The sequence below is a fragment of the Protomyctophum parallelum genome (assembly GCF_964188405.1).
Source record: "Protomyctophum parallelum genome assembly, chromosome: 16".
Classification (NCBI taxonomy): domain Eukaryota; kingdom Metazoa; phylum Chordata; class Actinopteri; order Myctophiformes; family Myctophidae; genus Protomyctophum; species Protomyctophum parallelum.
In genome coordinates, this window is record NC_139711.1 from 26,451,996 (window position 1) to 26,471,141 (window position 19,146).

The 19,146-nt window shown below is 44.5% G+C and overlaps 1 protein-coding gene across 1 annotated transcript in view; it reads left to right on the forward strand.

The window, feature by feature from the left end:
• Positions 1 to 1,872: 1,872 nt before the first annotated feature.
• The window catches only part of pcgf3 (polycomb group ring finger 3), a 64,522-nt gene continuing 47,248 nt past the window's right edge, over positions 1,873 to 19,146 (forward strand). The window contains exon 1 of the mRNA XM_083785979.1: positions 1,873 to 1,988. The gene's annotated coding sequence lies outside the window, so the exon portion shown is untranslated. The remainder of the gene's footprint in view (positions 1,989 to 19,146) is intronic.

The window sequence follows — 19,146 nt, forward strand, 5'->3', positions numbered from 1 at the left end:
GAACATCCTCTCCTGGGTCCTAGTGATGTAGGCTACTCCTCCAAACCTGCTCCATTTTCTCCGCTTTTTTTGGGGTGCAAGCACAAAGTGGATTATTTTTGCGCAAGCAAAATGAGAGCCCAGGCACTGGAGCACTTCAACCGTTCCTTTGATATCTTCCGGGGCTTTGAGCAGCTGGTGGGCAGTGCCTGGACCCACTGTGTGATGCGATTTCCTGTGATTTAAATCACACAAAGGCAGGACCATGCCCTTACATGGGGGTTGGTGGGGTGGCTCACTATGTTAATTTCTATGCTAAATGAGATAGGTGGGGCGTCTGCCTATGATAATAGCATAACTGGCACGCCCCTCAAGTTACGAGGATTGGGATTCATCATCATAAGAACATAATTACGAACAATTCTGCCTTCTAAGAAGGAATCTGACTTGACTTTTCTAAGGAATGAACTTTATAACTTAATTTAAGAAGAAAAATTACGAAGGTATTGGTGAATGAGTTTCATTGGATGAGTGCCAAGGTTGGTTGGGGCTCCTACTGAAGTAGCCTACATTACCATCTCAACAGACTTTAGAGCAGTGATTTTCACACTTTTTACTTTCAAGGACCCCCCCTGGACCCTGCTTTGAGAACCACTGGCATTGGTTTATAGCAAGGGTTCCAAAACCTTTCAAGAATAAAATTAAAATATTTGAACTGGGGGTAATCAAAAAAGTCAACCAAAGAACAAGATTCCTATACAGGATCTCTTCACTGGTCAACAAAAACACCCTTACAGGAGCCCTCGTACAAGGTTTCTTCAACTATGCATGTACCTCTTGGTACCACAGCACCTCAACCTCATAGGCCCTTAAAACAAGGCTCCAGACTTCCCAAAACAAACTGGTCATGCTACTACTTGGCCTCACTCCCCGAACCCACATCACCCCTGCCCACTTTGATAGGCTGGAATTCTTAGGGTTGACGACAGAGTACAGCATCTTGCAATGGGTCTGGTCCACAAGATTCGATACACCACCAAGATACCCATGTACCTGTCTAAATACTTCTTTAATGTCAACGAAGTCCACACCCATGCAGAGGGAGTTCAACAAACCATGTGCAAGCCAGATTCGGCACAAACACAAAATTATTTTTGCTCCTATGCCACCAAAATGTGGAACGCCCTACCAACAGTCATTAAGACATGCACATCTCTTGACTCCTTCAAATGTGCTCTCAAAGGGCACCTACGGACGGCAGCAATTCGAAACTGGCCCCCGCTAAATCTGATTCCCCCACCCAGTGCCCACCCCTTTTCCCCCCTCACTGTATGTTTTTTTGTTCTTCACTTTTTTCCTCCTCTATGATATGTTCCTGTTTTTGGCTATATAGAAGTGCATATTTGTATCATGTCTCTAAATGTTATGATTAATTGAACATGGTGGACCCTATTGTAAACAAGTGTAATGCTTTATGGTGAGGTCCACAGTTAACAGTTTTGTATTGAGTTGTGCTTGAAATGTACTGTAGTTCCCCAATCTGTTAATACATCTTTCTTTCAATCAATCAATCCTTGTCTAACAATTCAAATGACACTTTGATCTATCTTGTTTTCCTACACACGTCTCCTAAAACAAAGGGGTCATTAATGTAGGCAAGTGGGTGTGTGGCTGGAGGTATGCAAATCATTTGCAAAATTGTATCTTCTCACTCAGTGTCACATTCATTTATTTGGAACTTTCTTTTTCGACCAAAATGAATGAATGAGAGACAGATTGCTAAATGAGTTGCCGTCATTCCCTCGTCATTCAACCACCCTCCCCCCCCTCCCCACTGCCCCCCATCCTTCCTCGTAGACTCTGCGCATGCCCAGCACGGCTCCCAGAGTGTTGTTTCGGCCTGTTTCGGCATCACCCGTAGATTTTCGCCTCTTTGTTTTACTGGTAGTGAATTTAACTCGTCGGATTCAACCCCAGTATCCAGTGGACTGTACCCGTACACCAAACAGGTTAGTTCGTTTAACTCAAAAAGGCTTCTCGGCGTGTCTCTGGCTCCATGTATCCGTTGGTGTTTTACCGTCACGATTCCGTATTGTTCTCTCTCTTCAGTATGCGCGTGTCTCTTTTCCGCTCGCTTGGTGCTGGCTGGGGGCATGCTATACGTGTTGTTCTGTGTGCCTGTGGTGGTGTATGGCGGCGCCGGGCCCTGCAGTTTGCACACCGGACCGGGGATCTTTTATTTGGGACGCAAAAGTGCATTATATGGGGGCTGCCGTGTGCTCGCCGCGATGCACGCTGTTCATGTACCCGGGGAGTCGGACACCGTTCGCGGACGCTCCTCTTGCTCGTCTGTCATAAATAATGGTGGTGGTGGTGGTTCTCATATGAGCGACAGGACCGATTCTGTTCTCCCATATAGCCTGGAATGTTCTTGAAAAAAGCACGGTCCACTCTTCCGCGAGCTGTCCAAGTTCAAGAAGCGGGTTATGCTGAATGAGGGTCTGGTCTAGTCGAATCCAGGGACAAGGGGAAAGTTGATGCATTTTCAGGGTGGATGTTGTCGCCCCTCGCTTTAGACTGCAGTGAGCTGTGACATTGTGGAGCTTTGGGGGAAGGCAGGCGAAGAGAAGAGCAACCAACAAGTATATATACTATCCCACATAAAGGTTAATGTATCCGTAAAGACACAGCATGTATTCGACACGTTGTTTAAGCAAAAATAATATCAGCCGTTCGTCTTGTCGAATGTTGATTTGGCCTCGACTGACTCACACTACACATAACATTCTAAACGACACCCACTGTCTGATGCACAGACAGCACACACAACCAAGCCAAAGCAGCATCAACTTTGATGTCGACATTCTGCCTTGTATTGCAGATCAAACTCAAAACACGAACTGGAACATGCAACTTTTAGGCTCCGTCCGTCTGCAGGTTCCCGTCCCCGTTCAACTACATTGAATCACGTGGACCGTTACCTTAGTCAACCCCCGGTCGGTATCCTAAAAAAAACCCAAAACGTGTTGCCGCCGCCGCTCGCTTCAGAGTCCAGAGACTCCAGACAGACAACACCACTGACTGAATCATATCAGCTGTCTATTCATGTACGGTCGGCTTGTGTCTTGTTGACTCTTGTACGTGTCTTGTGTCATGTTAGCTCTGGTCCATAGCCTTCCAGAGCTAGTGTCATGTTACTGTACTGTGGGCATTGCTTTGGTTTAGCAGGGTATCACACCGTCACACGTCAAGGTGTTGATTGTTGAAATTATGCATTAATTTAAAAACTGCGAGGGGTCGACCTATTACTGCAAGATCCAGAATGTTTAGGGTAGTAGTAGCCTATTCACAGCAGAATGATGATGAATACAAAGTACACTAGGACGGACAAGGATAATAGATGGCATCTGTTTAATTATCTTATCATTATCTCCCATTAGAAATCAAGTATTCAGTAGAGCAGTCAGCAGTGGTTTTCAACCTTTTTCATATCAATATCCAAGTTTAAAGCTAAATTGGTTAAGTTTGGCTCTTAGGATTACTGATTTCAGAAATGTTTGACCTATCAATTTGCAGATAAAAGGTGGGCTTCTTCTGTCCTCACCTTCTGGTGGTCCATAAAGTAATGTCACATTACAAACATTAAGGCTTTGCCTTTGACGTATTGTCTCAGGATAGATATTCCTAAGAATGTAATTAGTGGACAAGGATACAGTATCCTGTACTACGGTACTACTATTATATTACAAAGTTGCCGTTGTCATTATTTATATAGGACCTATTGTATCCATTTGTACAGTGCAGATTAACTTTTTTGACTATATAGAACTAGTCCTTTTGACACGTTAACTAAGTAAAGACAAATGTACATTGTGTGACATTCTGACAATACATAAATCCATCTCAGTGGCACGATACGTAAACCATGTAGCTGTCAATTGTAAGTTGTATCACACTCCTCAAGACATTATCTTGACAAATGTGACACTCAAACAAAATACAAATGATCAGTTTGTCAGGTTGCAGTACCTGACTACCTCCTATGTGGGAAAGCTTAGGAGACATACTACACAGGGACCATCACCTTGCATGTAACTAACTAGCCCTAGAATGGCTATGATATTACATATATTTCATGCATTCCAAATACACAGCCACACCGGTCGGGTACTATAGTCACATATTGTCCTCTATCCATTTGAAAGTTCTGGCAGAAAACTGAACAAATGAAAACTTCCTTTGGGGAGCACACACAATTGACCCCCACACCCCACACTCAACAGGTTGTGCAAAGTGAAGTGGCTGGACTTGCTTTTTTGTTTTCTTGAAAATATGCACAAACATGCTCTCTCTACACACACACACACACACACACACACACACACACACACACACACACACACACACACACACACACACACACACACACACACACACACACACACGATACAGCCACATTCACTCTCGCCATCCGAGAACAAAGGAAATACAGTCAGTCTGATTTTCAGATCCACTGTGGCACGTTCTGAGTTTTGATGGCCTAGTTTGGCCCAGGGAGAATTAGGCTCACAATAAACTTAGAGTAGACTATATAATTATGCACATGATCGGCAGCAGGTGGCCTGTCTCATCGGCAAATTAACTTAACTAACATGCTGTCATACCATAGGTTTGTAGACAGCCTTACTTGATTCCTGAAGTGGTGGCTGGCTGGCCGTATAGAGGGATGTTTAATTGATGGTTGTTGGCTGGGTACTCCAGGCACACTTGTCCACTGGGCCAGCTCTAGTGAAGATGGCTGTGACAGACGGAGTGAACAGTGATAACTGGGCACATCAGCATGGTTCTCCTTTTCTGCAAATCACCCAATTGTTGCTATGTTAAGCAGAGAGTGACCATGTGGAGTATTGTTTGTACTTCTCTACAAACTAATTACTTCACAAATCCTGATGTGCTTTGTTTATGTTATTGGGTATAAAACTATGAATACAACCCCTCTCTTTATCAGCTGGTTGGCAAAACCAAATGGATTATAAATACATTTTAAAACATCTGTAATTCTGTACAGTTTCCGGAGCTATGTAGTGGACTTCATTCATAACTACCGATCATGGGACGTGATTGTATATCAGCAGTAAGTTGAGGTTCTGAGGGGGGATCTGTTTGTACATCCCCTGGTTTGATAAATACTGTACTTTATTACTCTGGCTTTGCATGGGAAATACGGATGTAAAAGAAGATTCAGGCATGATAGAACCAATACAAGTTATTACTTTGTGAAATGCAATTAATTCATGCATGTCACAAAAAAACAAATCGGGACTTTCTTGACTGTAGGGGAGAGGAGAACAGAGAAATATTATTAATACGCAACACAATGGATGTTACATTTATATATATTTTGTAATGGAAAATGTTAAAGGAGTTGCTTTCATCTTACCCAGTGCTACATTTGAATAAATTCATGGACCAGCAGCCCTGTGTCACAATATATTGAGTTGATCCACTTGATACAACTGAACTCACTAGATATTATTACACAGCGACTTTTAATTGTTGTGGTCTGTTGATTCTTTGAGTGCTTCATGTGCGATGAAAATTGGCAGGTTCATCTTCTGGCGATCCGTAATAAGGCAGTGAATGAGTGGAGTGTGGACACCACTATTTAGTGTTACTGTCACATTTAACGATCCCACAAAGCTTATTTGTAAATGAATGTTTGAGGTGCCAAATGTTTAATTAATTATGTTGCACGTCTTGTCCTGCTGCCCAACTTGCACAGTGAATGACATAATAACTACCACTTCTGGCTTTATGTTGGGCTCACCTGTAGGGGTCCTACTGTAGGGGTCCTACTGTAGGGGTTCTCCTGTAGGGGTTCTCCTGTAGGGGTCCTACTGTAGGGGTTCTCCTGTAGGGGTCCTACTGTAGGGGTCCTACTGTAGGGGTCCTCCTGTAGGGGTTCTCCTGTAGGGGTCCTACTGTAGGGGTCCTACTGTAGGGGTTCTCCTGTAGGGGTTCTCCTGTAGGGGTCCTACTGTAGGGGTCCTACTGTAGGGGTTCTCCTGTAGGGGTTCTCCTGTAGGGGTCCTACTGTAGGGGTTCTCCTGTAGGGGTTCTCCTGTAGGGGTCCTACTGTAGGGGTCCTACTGTAGGGGTTCTCCTGTAGGGGTTCTCCTGTAGGGGTCCTACTGTAGGGGTTCTCCTGTAGGGGTTCTCCTGTAGGGGTCCTACTGTAGGGGTCCTCCTGTAGGGGTCCTACTGTAGGGGTCCTACTGTAGGGGTTCTCCTGTAGGGGTCCTACTGTAGGGGTTCTCCTGTAGGGGTTCTCCTGTAGGGGTCCTACTGTAGGGGTTCTCCTGTAGGGGTTCTCCTGTAGGGGTTCTCCTGTAGGGGTTCTCCTGTAGGGGTCCTCCTGTAGGGGTCCTACTGTAGGGGTTCTCCTGTAGGGGTCCTACTGTAGGGGTTCTCCTGTAGGGGTTCTCCTGTAGGGGTCCTACTGTAGGGGTTCTCCTGTAGGGGTTCTCCTGTAGGGGTTCTCCTGTAGGGGTTCTCCTGTAGGGGTCCTCCTGTAGGGGTCCTACTGTAGGGGTTCTCCTGTAGGGGTCCTACTGTAGGGGTCCTACTGTAGGGGTCCTCCTGTGTAGGGGTTCTCCTGTAGGGGTCCTACTGTAGGGGTCCTCCTGTAGGGGTCCTACTGTAGGGGTCCTCCTGTGTAGGGGTTCTCCTGTAGGGGTCCTCCTGTAGGGGTCCTCCTGTAGGGGTCCTACTGTAGGGGTCCTCCTGTAGGGGTTCTCCTGTAGGGGTCCTACTGTAGGGGTTCTCCTGTAGGGGTTCTCCTGTAGGGGTTCTCCTGTAGGGGTTCTCCTGTAGGGGTCCTACTGTAGGGGTTCTCCTGTAGGGGTTCTCCTGTAGGGGTTCTCCTGTAGGGGTCCTACTGTAGGGGTCCTACTGTAGGGGTCCTCCTGTAGGGGTTCTCCTGTAGGGGTCCTACTGTAGGGGTTCTCCTGTAGGGGTCCTACTGTAGGGGTTCTCCTGTAGGGGTTCTCCTGTAGGGGTCCTACTGTAGGGGTTCTACTGTAGGGGTCCTACTGTAGGGGTCCTACTGTAGGGGTCCTACTGTAGGGGTCCTCCTGTAGGGGTCCTCCTGTAGGGGTCCTACTGTAGGGGTTCTCCTGTAGGGCTTCAGTCCACTCACTGTTTGAGATTAAAAGGCCCCCATAATGCATCTTCGTAACTATGTTTTACCCAGCATTTAGTCTTTAGTGTAATTGAGTCTCAGACATGTTGTTTTCTCTTTTCACAGAGCCATCAATTGATAGTTTGTTGCAATAAATAGTGCTGGTTTGAATTCCTAAAAATTCAGAGGATGACCCCTACTAATTTTGGTGACCCCTCTGCATTTTCTCTAGCTCCTCCCTAAGCCCAAGGCATATTTCTATCTGGATTGTAGGTTGAAATTGACTGACTTTGGTTACCACAACAACAACAACAAGACCTTTCCTCACATATCTCCCTCAGGGAATATAAATAAAGTATATTTAAAATGGCCTTTCCAGAGGTGCTGTGTCAGCCACCACGGTCTTGTCCCTGTGTTTCCCATTTCTGTTGAGTAAGGGTCTCTCTCTTGTCTCTTCCTCTTTCACAAACACTTCTGCTCCTTGTCTCCTCCTATGTCTCATACTCTCCTTCCGCAATACACAGACAACTGGGTAAATTGATACATTTATTTGTAAGTTGTAACTCTTGAGTGTGCAAACGGATCCTTACAGGTCCATATGGTTCTGTTTGCAGTTGCACACTCTCCGAGTTAAATGTACCCTCCAGATTTCACTTGCTTCCCCCATTGCTTTTTTCTTCCCTCCAGTCAGGACGCACTCCCGTTATCAGTCGGCTGTAACCATTTTAAAGTGAAATGACCTCTAGCGACCTTCCCTGTTCCAGAGTATCCAGCAGTACTATTCGAGGTGTGTTAAAGAGGGGTCAGGGTTCTGGGCCTGCTTCCCCCCTGGGTTGCTGATGTGTCATACCCCAGGAGGTCATTAGGCCAAGAGGCTTTCGTGGAGGTGTGACACTCCGAATCAATAAGACATAGTCATTGAGGCTTCTTTGTGTGTCTTTTATGAAGTGGGTGACAGTTTAGGGTGAAGGTTAAAGAATTGGCATTTCACATAATTCCTACTATGAATCAAAATCAAATCAATGTCAATATGGTGGCCTTTAATAATGGTAATAAATGTGTATCATTAAGATTAGAAAATGACATGACAAGGAGATACTGAAGCTTGCGATGGAAATAGAAGCTTATAGGGGGAATGTTTTCATCAGCTAATATGAAATCATATGTCAGGTGGAAAACTGTCCAAAAGCCTTACTTTTTCGGAAATGGAACACAAATCTTCAGAAATAGTGAAAGAAGCCGATCTACAAGCTCACAACGCGTTGCATTGCGACCTGTTTGTGAGCTTGTAGATTGACTATTTTAGCCGATCTACAAGCAAGCTATTTTAGGAGGGGGGTCTTTTCGTAAGCTAATATGAAATCGTTTTATCTGATTATTTTATGCAGCACACACTACACGGTTTTAAAACTCTGGCACAGCGCACCCAAGGATTCTCGGCCCTAGGGAGTGGAGAGGAGAGGGGGAGAGGAGGAGGAGGAGAGGACAGGGGAGGAGGAGAGGAGAGGGGACGAGGAGATGGGGGTTGCGGGGGCAGAGCAAATATCAAACATAGCGCGATCGGCCCGATCGCACTGTGAGCGGCCCCAAACAGATCGGAGGGATTACGATTGGATCTTTTATACACTCACACTAGACTATAATGTATGCCCGAGAATCGCTCCCGATTGAGTCGGGCACCCCCCGAGCGCCAAAAATGCCCGATTATCGGCTAGTGTACGTGTACGGCCACCTTAAGTCAGTCTGGCCAGGGTCCTTTCGAGTCATATTTCCATTACGTAGGCAAGTCAGGAAGTGACTGGAGTTTTACATTCGACAACGCTGGTCCTGCCCCCACAGACCAATCAGAAGCTGCCGACCCGGTTTTCTCCCATTTGGGCACGGAGATGGGAGAATGCTTGAAACTCTTGTATGGTGAAGAACGGCATTAAAGGAGCATTCAGTGATTTGGAAAACCCCCCGGTCTGCCCCGGTAACAAGATGTGCACATGCACGCACTACAGTGGGGGGACACGCAACAGGCCATCAGCACGCACTCCAAGGCCCGCCCCCGCTCGATCGTGATTGGAGGAGGGCCCCTCTATCCTGATTGGATGAAGGCTGGGCCACCTAGCCAAAAACTAAACCTAAGGTTTTTTGACCCCAGGGCTTAACTGGGGACAGGGAGGAACTCCTTATATGGGCAGCACACTCTATAGTAGGGAGGATTATCACAACAAACCAAAAAAATAAGTGATATTTGAATTAAGTGAAATCAGAAGCTGGACAATTAGTCAAAAGTGTATTGAAACAGACATTTAGAACCTCTCATGGACGTAATTTAGCTGATGTCAGATAATTTGTTTAATTATTTATTTTCTCCAATGCATGAGTTCATGAACTGTTCCTTAACATGCCATGTCGAGAGTTATGTCATTTAAATTCATTCACTGGTGCACAGAGTCAGACATCGATAACGTTTTTTTCCCCCCAGTAGAATTGCAGTGCCGATCACTGGTTAAAATCAGGCTAACATGACATCAAACTCTTTTGTCCCTTTCTCTCTGGTACAAAGCTGTGTCGCATGCAAAAATGAACAGATTTACAACCTGTCAATGTGCCGCATTGCGCTGGGTTGTTAGCATGTAGATCTAGTCAGTGTGACCTAGAAATGTCATCATCAAATCTCCGACCTCTTGATGAGATATAACCACTAGGCCTGGTGTCCCTATTCTGGGGTGAACATTCAAAAATAGCAACGTGTTGCATACCGTCGCGTTTGCAACATATTGTGAGCTTTTTGATTGCTTTATTTTCAGCAAAGAGTTTTTTTTTGGTGGCTTTTGCCTTAATTCTTTCTATGTTTGATAGAGGGATATACAGTAGGCTGACAGGAAATGGGGAGAGAGATAGGGGGGGGGGGGTGACATGCAGTAAAGTAAAGGCCGTCGGGATCGGGAGTCGAACCCGCGGCACACTGCCAGACTGGATTATAAGCCAAGGTGCCTGGACCGCTGAGCAACGGCCCAGGCCTCTGTGAAGAGTTTTGATGTAGACTTGTCAATCTACATTGTAGAGAAAATACTGGTATCTAGTATAGAGCCCTGGGGGACTTCAGTCATAAAAATGTCTCGGGTTTAAGTGGTGAAACAGTAACCAACCAGTAAAGTTTGCTGTAATGTGACTTTTTCTCAAGACATTTTCAATTCAAGCAATGTGTACTTTGTTTCAACTCTAACCAGTGGAGTAACAGTATGGACAGAGGTAGTATTTGTTTGAATGAGTAATTGTGTAGCCTACACGGTACGGGCGGGGGGTGCTACGGTACGGACGTTCGTATCCTGCCACAACGTTATGCTGCTGCATTCACACGGGCAGATGCAACGCTACACTAGTAAACCTAGTCACAGACAGTGTAGTCGTTAAGCAGCAGTAGGATGACCCCACTGGCAGCAGGTGTCCGTTTATCATTAGCACAACCACAAACGTCCAACACATATACAATGATTTACTCACCTAATGCTTCCTGCAGTTTCTATGTTTAATTCCAGCGTGTGTAACCTACATTGTTTAAGTGACAGATCGTTTTCAAATATGGTTGCTAACGTGGTTTAGCGACTAGCACTTTGACAGCTAAAAACTGTCATTTAGCTTGTTTACAACTGAAACGCACTTCCGGTCCTGACTTCCTCATCAAAATAAGAGCCACTTGTAATGATTAGTCAACATTGGTTTTATTTCTAAGTCTACAGGACGTTAACATCTTGAGTTCCTTTTGAGTGCTGTTACGAACTGTTCAAGTCTAGGGGTTTTACTGCCCGTAACATGTATGAAAGAACAACACGGTTCATAAAAGAGTATCTGCTTTAATACTCAGTTCACAGAATAAGTTACAAAGTGGCTTAGTGCATAATGAAATGGTGGACAGAATGGCTCTGTGAGCCCAGAATTATGGAATGACTTTACATGACAGATGACCAAACGACACAACCTAACACACAGACAAATGGAACTACAACTAAACCTGACGGAGAGTGCGCTTTATAGTCCAGGAAGCAAGGCCTGAGCTGCCACAGGACCAATCCGAGGGCTGATCAGGCTCCAAGCCAGGCCCTCCTCAGGACGGCAACACATTAGGGACAACAATGTTCAGCACCTGCAGGGGACAGAAGCAACAACCAGTACCAGGCAACATAATAGGCGCTCCTCCTATAACCTAGTACCTGCTAAACAAGCCTACTAATAAATATATATAGATATGATAGCATCAGCTCTATATATCATCATTAATCAAACATAATCAGAGTAAAAGCGGCCATGGGTCATCAACATCAAAAGGAGCCTTCCTCCAGGGATCTGCACAAATAGATTTGTAGAGATATTTTGTTGTGTGCAAGTGGACATTTTGGTCCAAGCAAGGGACCATGGGCTGACAAAAATCAGTAGGGTTATTTTCTCTTGTAAGCATGGTCGGAGGTGCACTGCAACATGTGATGGATAATAACTAATCAATTTAACCATATATATATATATATATATATATATATATAAATCACACCAGTGTGAACTCCGTTGTGTTGCAACTCCCCATGGAGGTCCCCGGAACATCCAGACCCAAAGGAACGCGCCCAGGGTGCCGGTCCGGTTCCGGGGAGCCGCCCCGTGTCCGAAACGGTCGAGAAATGACAGAGTTACTGTGTGGGGGAAATTGGCAGACCTCTTTCTACATTGTAATTAGCATGCAACAGTGCAACACTAGTATCTCTCTCTCTGTTTCTAGCACAACACTAACAGTGCCACTTTTGCCCCTACTGGTAGTATACACATAGGGACGTAGGGATGGACGGACATAGGGACAAAATGTATGTAAAAGAAAGTTACCGTATGCATGAAAATAGCAGATCTACAAGCTGACAATGCGCATCATGATGTAACACGTTGTGAGCTTGTAGATCGGCTAATCAATTACTATAAGTGAGCTTGTAGATTGAATCGGCTAATCAGTTACTTACATGTACTAGAATTTTGGGGCGGCTCAGCCTAGTTACGTTGCATCGCAATAGGAAGAAGAAAATTGCGGGATTTGACAGCCTCCACTTCATGTTTCAGCTGTGTTTTTAAACCCAGTATTGTGCCCTTCACATGTAGTAACGGATGGCTACACATCGTAGACCCAGGGTAAATAGCATGTGTACTGTACTGTAGTTTATGTAACAGGGTATCTGTATGTTAGGCAAGTCAGATGTAACTTTGGAAAGACATTATATTTAATAGTGTGAGCTTGTATATCTGTGGAAGCTGCAGGTAGTGTTGACAAGTGTGGTCAAGTGTTTGTCAACCACCCGCGCGTGCACACACACACACACACACACACACACACACACACACACACACAAACAAACATAAGTTATTCTTACCTTTTATGTTGAAAGAACAGAAGTCAAGTGAATTGGCGTCGAGGTCAATGGAAAGAACAGAAGTCAGAAGTAAAGTGGTGTAGAGTCCAACGGAGTTGTGAGGCTGCTGTGAAGTGTTTGTCCCCAAAAGTTTTGGCCGTATACAGTTGTGTCTATGTTCGGTGTCTTAAAGTAAATGAATTTGTTGATACATTTGTGTCTGTTATAATAAAGGTTTTTTTAAATGTACGCATCAGTTCAATTAACTGCTGGGAAAATCCCTATAGAGATACTAGTGTAGATACATAGTGCTACTGCTAATGACCAGCACCACCGCTCAGTCAGTGTACTCTGGTGTGCATGGGCCTTATACGTCCCCATCTCGCGCAATATCGTTGGATAAAGGCATATAAAAAAATGATAGATATATATATATTACAGTATACACCAAATGATAATATATATATATATATATATACATATACACACTTAATTCCCAGAGTGTAGACCGCGTGAAATTCTAACAATCGGTTGTGTATGTATGGGGCAAATTAAATGTCAGCTTTTTTGTGGGGCTATGCATGTGACGACCTGTTGATTCATTCATGCACAGCTGTGAGCACACACACCGCGCACACACGCGTAAGTTGAAGCAGTGTAAGTGATTCCGTTGTTGTGCTGAAGCAGGGCGTTATACATCCATGCCACGGAAAGAGTGTTTCGAAATGTGCTGGAGCAAGGCGTTATGGCAAAGTGCGCATCCAACGTGCGTTCCAATGGTAGTGCTTTGAAGTGTGTGTGTGTGTGTGTGTGTGTCTGGATTTATTGGAGACAATGTCGCAGAGTTGATGGTCAGTGTCCGTGCGCGCCAGCCATCAAGCACAACGCCACCTGCCTGGAGGATCAAAGTGTGTTATGCAAGTGTATAGTGTACCCGAGTTTGCTGTTGAATCTCGGGCAATGTGAATCATGGCCAGCGGGGAACAGGCAACCGTATTCGGAAACGGACTCAGTCCGTCTCAGTGTGAATCCCCTATAACTTAACATGGTTTCATACGTCAGAAGCCTTATATTATTGTATCCTTCCCAATGTGCCTTAACCTGTGCTGTGGTGTTGATATTCTTGTTGTTTTTCTAGCTTGAAAAAGTGAGATACATGATACAGACCAGCAGGTGGATATAGAAATGATTTGAATAAATCATATGCGACCACAGGCTTCTGCCCTTTTCTATACAGTATGTGAACACATGTAGAGGAATGAAAGTTGTTTATACCTTACATAAAGAGGCTCCAAAATATGTCTAAAGATGGTTATAGCCCTGGCTGAGAAGTGACCAGCATTATGATGAACTAATCCGTACCTTGATGGTCTCAGCCAAACTATATGCAGACGTTTTGTTTATGCGCTCTCTATGGTTTAAAGGTAGGGTAAGTGATGTTCTATGGTTAAAACAAACAAAAAAATGGTAAAAGGTTAAAGCACTATATTGTGAATTTGTGATAGTAATCGTTGTTGTTATAGTGTTTGTTCAGTAACGGGGGTCTCCCGTGACTTCCATTGGAAAAGCATTGAGGCGGCCATGAAACACGGACGGAACAGAGCATGTTCGTATGAGGCCTGAGTGAGTGTGTGTGTGTGTGTGTGTGTGTGTGTGCACTCATCACCCCAAAACACACAGGAAAACACTGCCGCCTGCTTAAGGGGTGTGACTACACTTGCGCTCCATAAGCCCCTAGTAAGGCTTGCCAACGTTGAAGCTGCGAGACGTAGTGGCGAAAGATGGAACTGCAGACGGGCCCCTGGCCCCTGCATTTATAACGAGGAAACCCTGCGCCGCTGGGCTTTAACATTGAGCACTTCCGCATTTTGGGCACCAAATTTTGAAGTAACTGCCACTGAGCAACTTCCATTGAAATGAACAGCAGGGAGTGGGGCAGTCTGCCCTCTATCCTTTCTAACTCTATGGTGCTAGTGCTATGGAGATGATATCCAAAGTACCCTCCCACTCATAATACGCAGTGTGTGTGTGTGTGGACACATGCCCTAAATGAAATCCTTTGAGTTTACAGCATCTGTATGTTCTGAGGTGTCTGTGCCGTTGGTCCTTGCTCTCCTCCCAAATGTTCATCCTCAGTATATTGATCACTCAGTATCAGGAACATATTGTATATTGTTGCTAAAGAAATCACACTTGTGTGAAGTGAGGGGCACTAATATATTAAAGTCTAACTCATGTTGATTAGGTGATGTAATGGTGATGTAAAACAAACGGTGCCAACACAAACATTAAATGCCATTACAAAAAAAGAGACGATATGACATAATGAGGGACAATATGATGTCAATCTTCCCTTCATTGTCAATGGCGTTTTTAAAACAAACATTGAACTAAAAACAAACCCTAGGAGGGGCTAGTGCCCCTCAAAAATATATTGAAAAAGTTACCCAGTGGCCCGGGAGGCTGGTGTAGCCGCCTGGGAACTGGGAAGTGTGGGCACCTAGTCTGGTCATATCCAGGCTGACAGTGTGACCTGTGCAGCGACCTGTGCTTGCGTCTCACCCCCGCAAAGTCTTTCTCTCCCAAGTATTGGAGTATTGTCCTGTGGACGCGTCGCATTTCATCTCGGCCACAGGTCTCTCATGGATCAGTTTATCACATACAGTATATGACAGAGAGCATTGATTATTATTTGTGATGTCCTGCATAGTGTCAGTCTGGATGGAAAACTCTGCTTCCTTGACTTGATGTGGTAGCCTGCATTGTGTTGGATGGATGATGGTAATGAATAGCATAACCGGCGATGGAGGTTTTTACTGGGATACCAGCGTGGTTGCCGAGGCAAGATGTACTCGTGGATAAAGGGGGCGTGGCTGTGATGTTGTCATCGGTGCGAATGACATTGGGGGCGTTCCCGTGACGTTTCGACGAATTTGAATGTCTGAATGGCGGTCTTGTGCCCACGTGTGGCGGTCCGTGGGACACGTACCTCCAGGAAGGCAGCCAGGAATTCAGGGCTGTGGACACCCGGATGAATGGAGCAAGAATAGAACAAATATTCACGCGCGGAGCTTACACACAACCTACACAAAACAGAGTTTTTCTGTGTTTTTGGGGCACGCGCGCTCGCTCTCTCTCTCTCGTACTCCTAAGCAAGCTAAGAACCTAGCATCTGTCTAACAGTAGAATATCTGTACAGTGAAGCTATGAGTATACACTATAGAGTGCTATGTCTACATGAAATTATATCTAAATAACATGAGTTTAGCCTTTGCATACGCCTGTGAGGTCATCAAGGCTATTGCACTCATATGCAAGTATGATATGCTGTCAGTAAAAAGTCACTGACGTTAAATGTCCAATTACGTTAAATGACAGCTAAATAATCTGCATTATTTGACACGTGCAGTGACTGGTTTCTGTAGAAACGGGTCAGTGTGACATGATGCTGTGTTAGAATCTGTGAATGAGTTAAGAGACATGCAGGAGAGAGACGACAAATACAGTTGGCTTTTTTTTTATTTACCGTAATTTAAGGCGCACCTGAATATAAGCCGCACCAGCCAAATTTAGGGAAAATCCCAAATATGTACGTATACAAGCCGCACCGGACTATAAGCCTTTTTTCGATTTGACACATTAATGATCATTAATTAATTTATTAGTCAATTACAAATGCACCCGGGCGCAGTACCCCCCACGGCCACAAGGGGGGGGGCAAATACGGGTAAGGGCTAGTCATATTAATTTATCATTAAGTTCACTCTGCATATCCACGGGCATAATAGCATGATGATGCCATTACAAAAAATGGGCTAAATCAGGAGAAATGTGTTTAATAAAACGAAATTAACTGCTAGAAGGAAGGTCCTAAATTAATTTAATTAAGCAGTGACCGTCTCTGTGTCATCTTTCTTAATTTTAGTATAGAGATCGACTACTTCTCCAACCTACGTACTAATCCATTCATCCTGGCTGATTGTTTTCATATCATATACAAGCCTACTGTACGTGGATTTTGCCGTCAGCGCCACTAGTGTGGGCTGCAGTGGCAGCATTCAAGACACAGTCCCTCCTCACTCTGCCCAAATGTAGCCTGCTAGCTAGAAAGCCTAGCATGTGATATTAAATAACCTAGCCATTATAAAGACCAAAGGAACTGTGGTTGTAACTTGATGTGAACATTTAGGCTTGTATGAATTGAATGAACAACATCCCATCGTTTTTCAAACAGCGCTGGCCTCTCCTCCGTGCCTATAACATATAAATCCATTCCAAAGTAACAACATGCTAATGCTATGCTGCTCCGTAGAAATGTCTTGCACAACGAAAATAGCAGATCTACAAGCTCACAAGGCGTCCATCCGTGAGGCAGTGTAGACTTGTAACTTTGACAACAGCTGTGAATTTTGGCCAATCAGAACGGCAGCTGCAAAGAGCCTGCATGCATGGACCAGCCAATACTCTAAGGGACCAGCCATAGATAGATTTAGAAGGCCCCCTAGTGGCCGTTACGTTAGCTCAGAGTCTTAGATGGCTCTGCTTTAGCTGTAAAAATCCATAGATAAGCCGCACCGTTGTATAAGCCGCAGGGTTCAAATCATGGGTAAAAAGGTGCGGCTTATAGTCCGGAAATTACGGTACTTTTTGTGTGCGAGTGCACTAAGTGCAGGCAAATAAATAAACGTGCAAATTAGGGATATCCCGATCGGAAATCATGTAATTTTCAAATGATCGGGAGAAATAAATCTGCGATTTTCTTTTTTTATTTCAATAAAATAGGCTTGTGTCTAAAGGGTTAGGGTCTATAAACAATGATATTTTGTGAAAACTGCCATGTTTATGCTTGATAATAGTTCCAGCAGTGGCAAACATTAAATGTTTTTGTTGCATGATCTTTGAGACCAAATTTTGGTCTCAAAGATTATGCAACAAAGACATTCACAGAGGTGTGAAATAGACCCATGATGAAAACAAATGCAACCCCCACTATGCATGATATGATTCAAGATTCAAGACTTTATTGCCATGTCAACAGTTGATTGGAATTTGTTTCAGTGCACTAAAAACAGACAATTAATTCACATAACATATTCAGACAGTAGAAAAAGTACAAACATCATAGAAAAAGATACAAAAGTACAAACATCATATGAGAGCGACCAATAAATGAGAATGCAGAACGTTACAATTCATTTCAAATAAATAGCAATTCATCAAGGTTCATCATTCTAATGAAGCAGCTTCACGCTGTAAAGTGCGAGTGAAGAGAGGGTCAGCATTCAGGAGGCGAACAGCCTCAGGATATTAAGTGCTTTTCTTAAAGCGGGAGGTATTGCACTTTAGAGACCGCAGTCTTTTACCTGAGGGCAGGGGTGCAAAAACAGAGCAGGGTGGGAGGGGTCAGTAATCACCTTCTGCATCCTACGCTCAGTGCGTGTGGTGTAGATAGAGGAGACAGATGGGAGGTCGAGGCCAATGATTTTAGATGCCGTGCGTACCACCCTTTCCAGCTGTTTCCTCTCTAAGACAGTTGTGTTTCCATACCACACTGTGACTGAGAAGACGAGGACACTCCACAGTGGCTCCCCAGTCACACCGAACTTCTTTAAGAGACGCAGGAAGTGAAGCCTCTGGTGGGCTTTACTCAGGATGTTACTAGTGTTAACTTCCCATTTCAGGGAGCAGCAAATAGTGGTGCCAAGGAATTTAAAGCTGGTGCCAAGGAATTTAAAGCTGTCAACCCTTTCAACCAATAATAACCAAGAATGAGGGCATAATCTTGCTTTTCCGGAAATAATATCCTGTAGTAGGCCTATCTATCTTTGAATGATAGCCAAAGCCATGCAAATGGTGTTTTCTCTACAAGAGTTTTAACTTTGACTAGACTAGAGTGACATTTCTCGCATGGCATAAGTGTAAAATATAAAGATCGGATCTGGAAAAATCGGTATCGGCATGTCTCAAAATCAAATGATCGGAATCGGATCGGGAGCAACATTAGAACGAAGCCTCAGCACAACCTTTAGCATATTGTTAGGGCTTCATACTAACTTTATACATACTTACCAACACATTGATTACAAGTTTACAACCATTTTTAACGGGAAGTTATGACTTTTAAACAGATAAAATATCCTTTTCCAAATTCCAGGGAATCCATTCCAGGAACCCAGTCAACCCCCGGGACGAGACCTGGGTGCTGCTGGCCACCGTTCATGGTCATCCTCCTCTCTGCAGCCTTTTTCACTAACTAGGCTGAGGCTGGGAATATGTATGTATCACTAAGGTATACTCCCCCCCCCCCCCCCCACCCCCTTTCTATTGGCCCCATTTGTATGTCATTCCACCGGTAAAACTCCCAGTATACCTACTGGGTATACTGGGTTGGTATGAGTTGGTATTGGTACAGACATTGCACATGTCTTGTTTCCAACCAGTGGTCCTTGGGGGTTCCAGGTGGTCACCAGCTAAATGATGGAATGTTGGTAACCAAATGGACCCTTATAGTTATTTATCATCCCCTCTGCCATTAGGCTCCTTAACAAATACAAACCCCCAATACCTGATTCACCTCAACTGGACCTGCTTGCCAGTGCCCCCGGCGTGCGT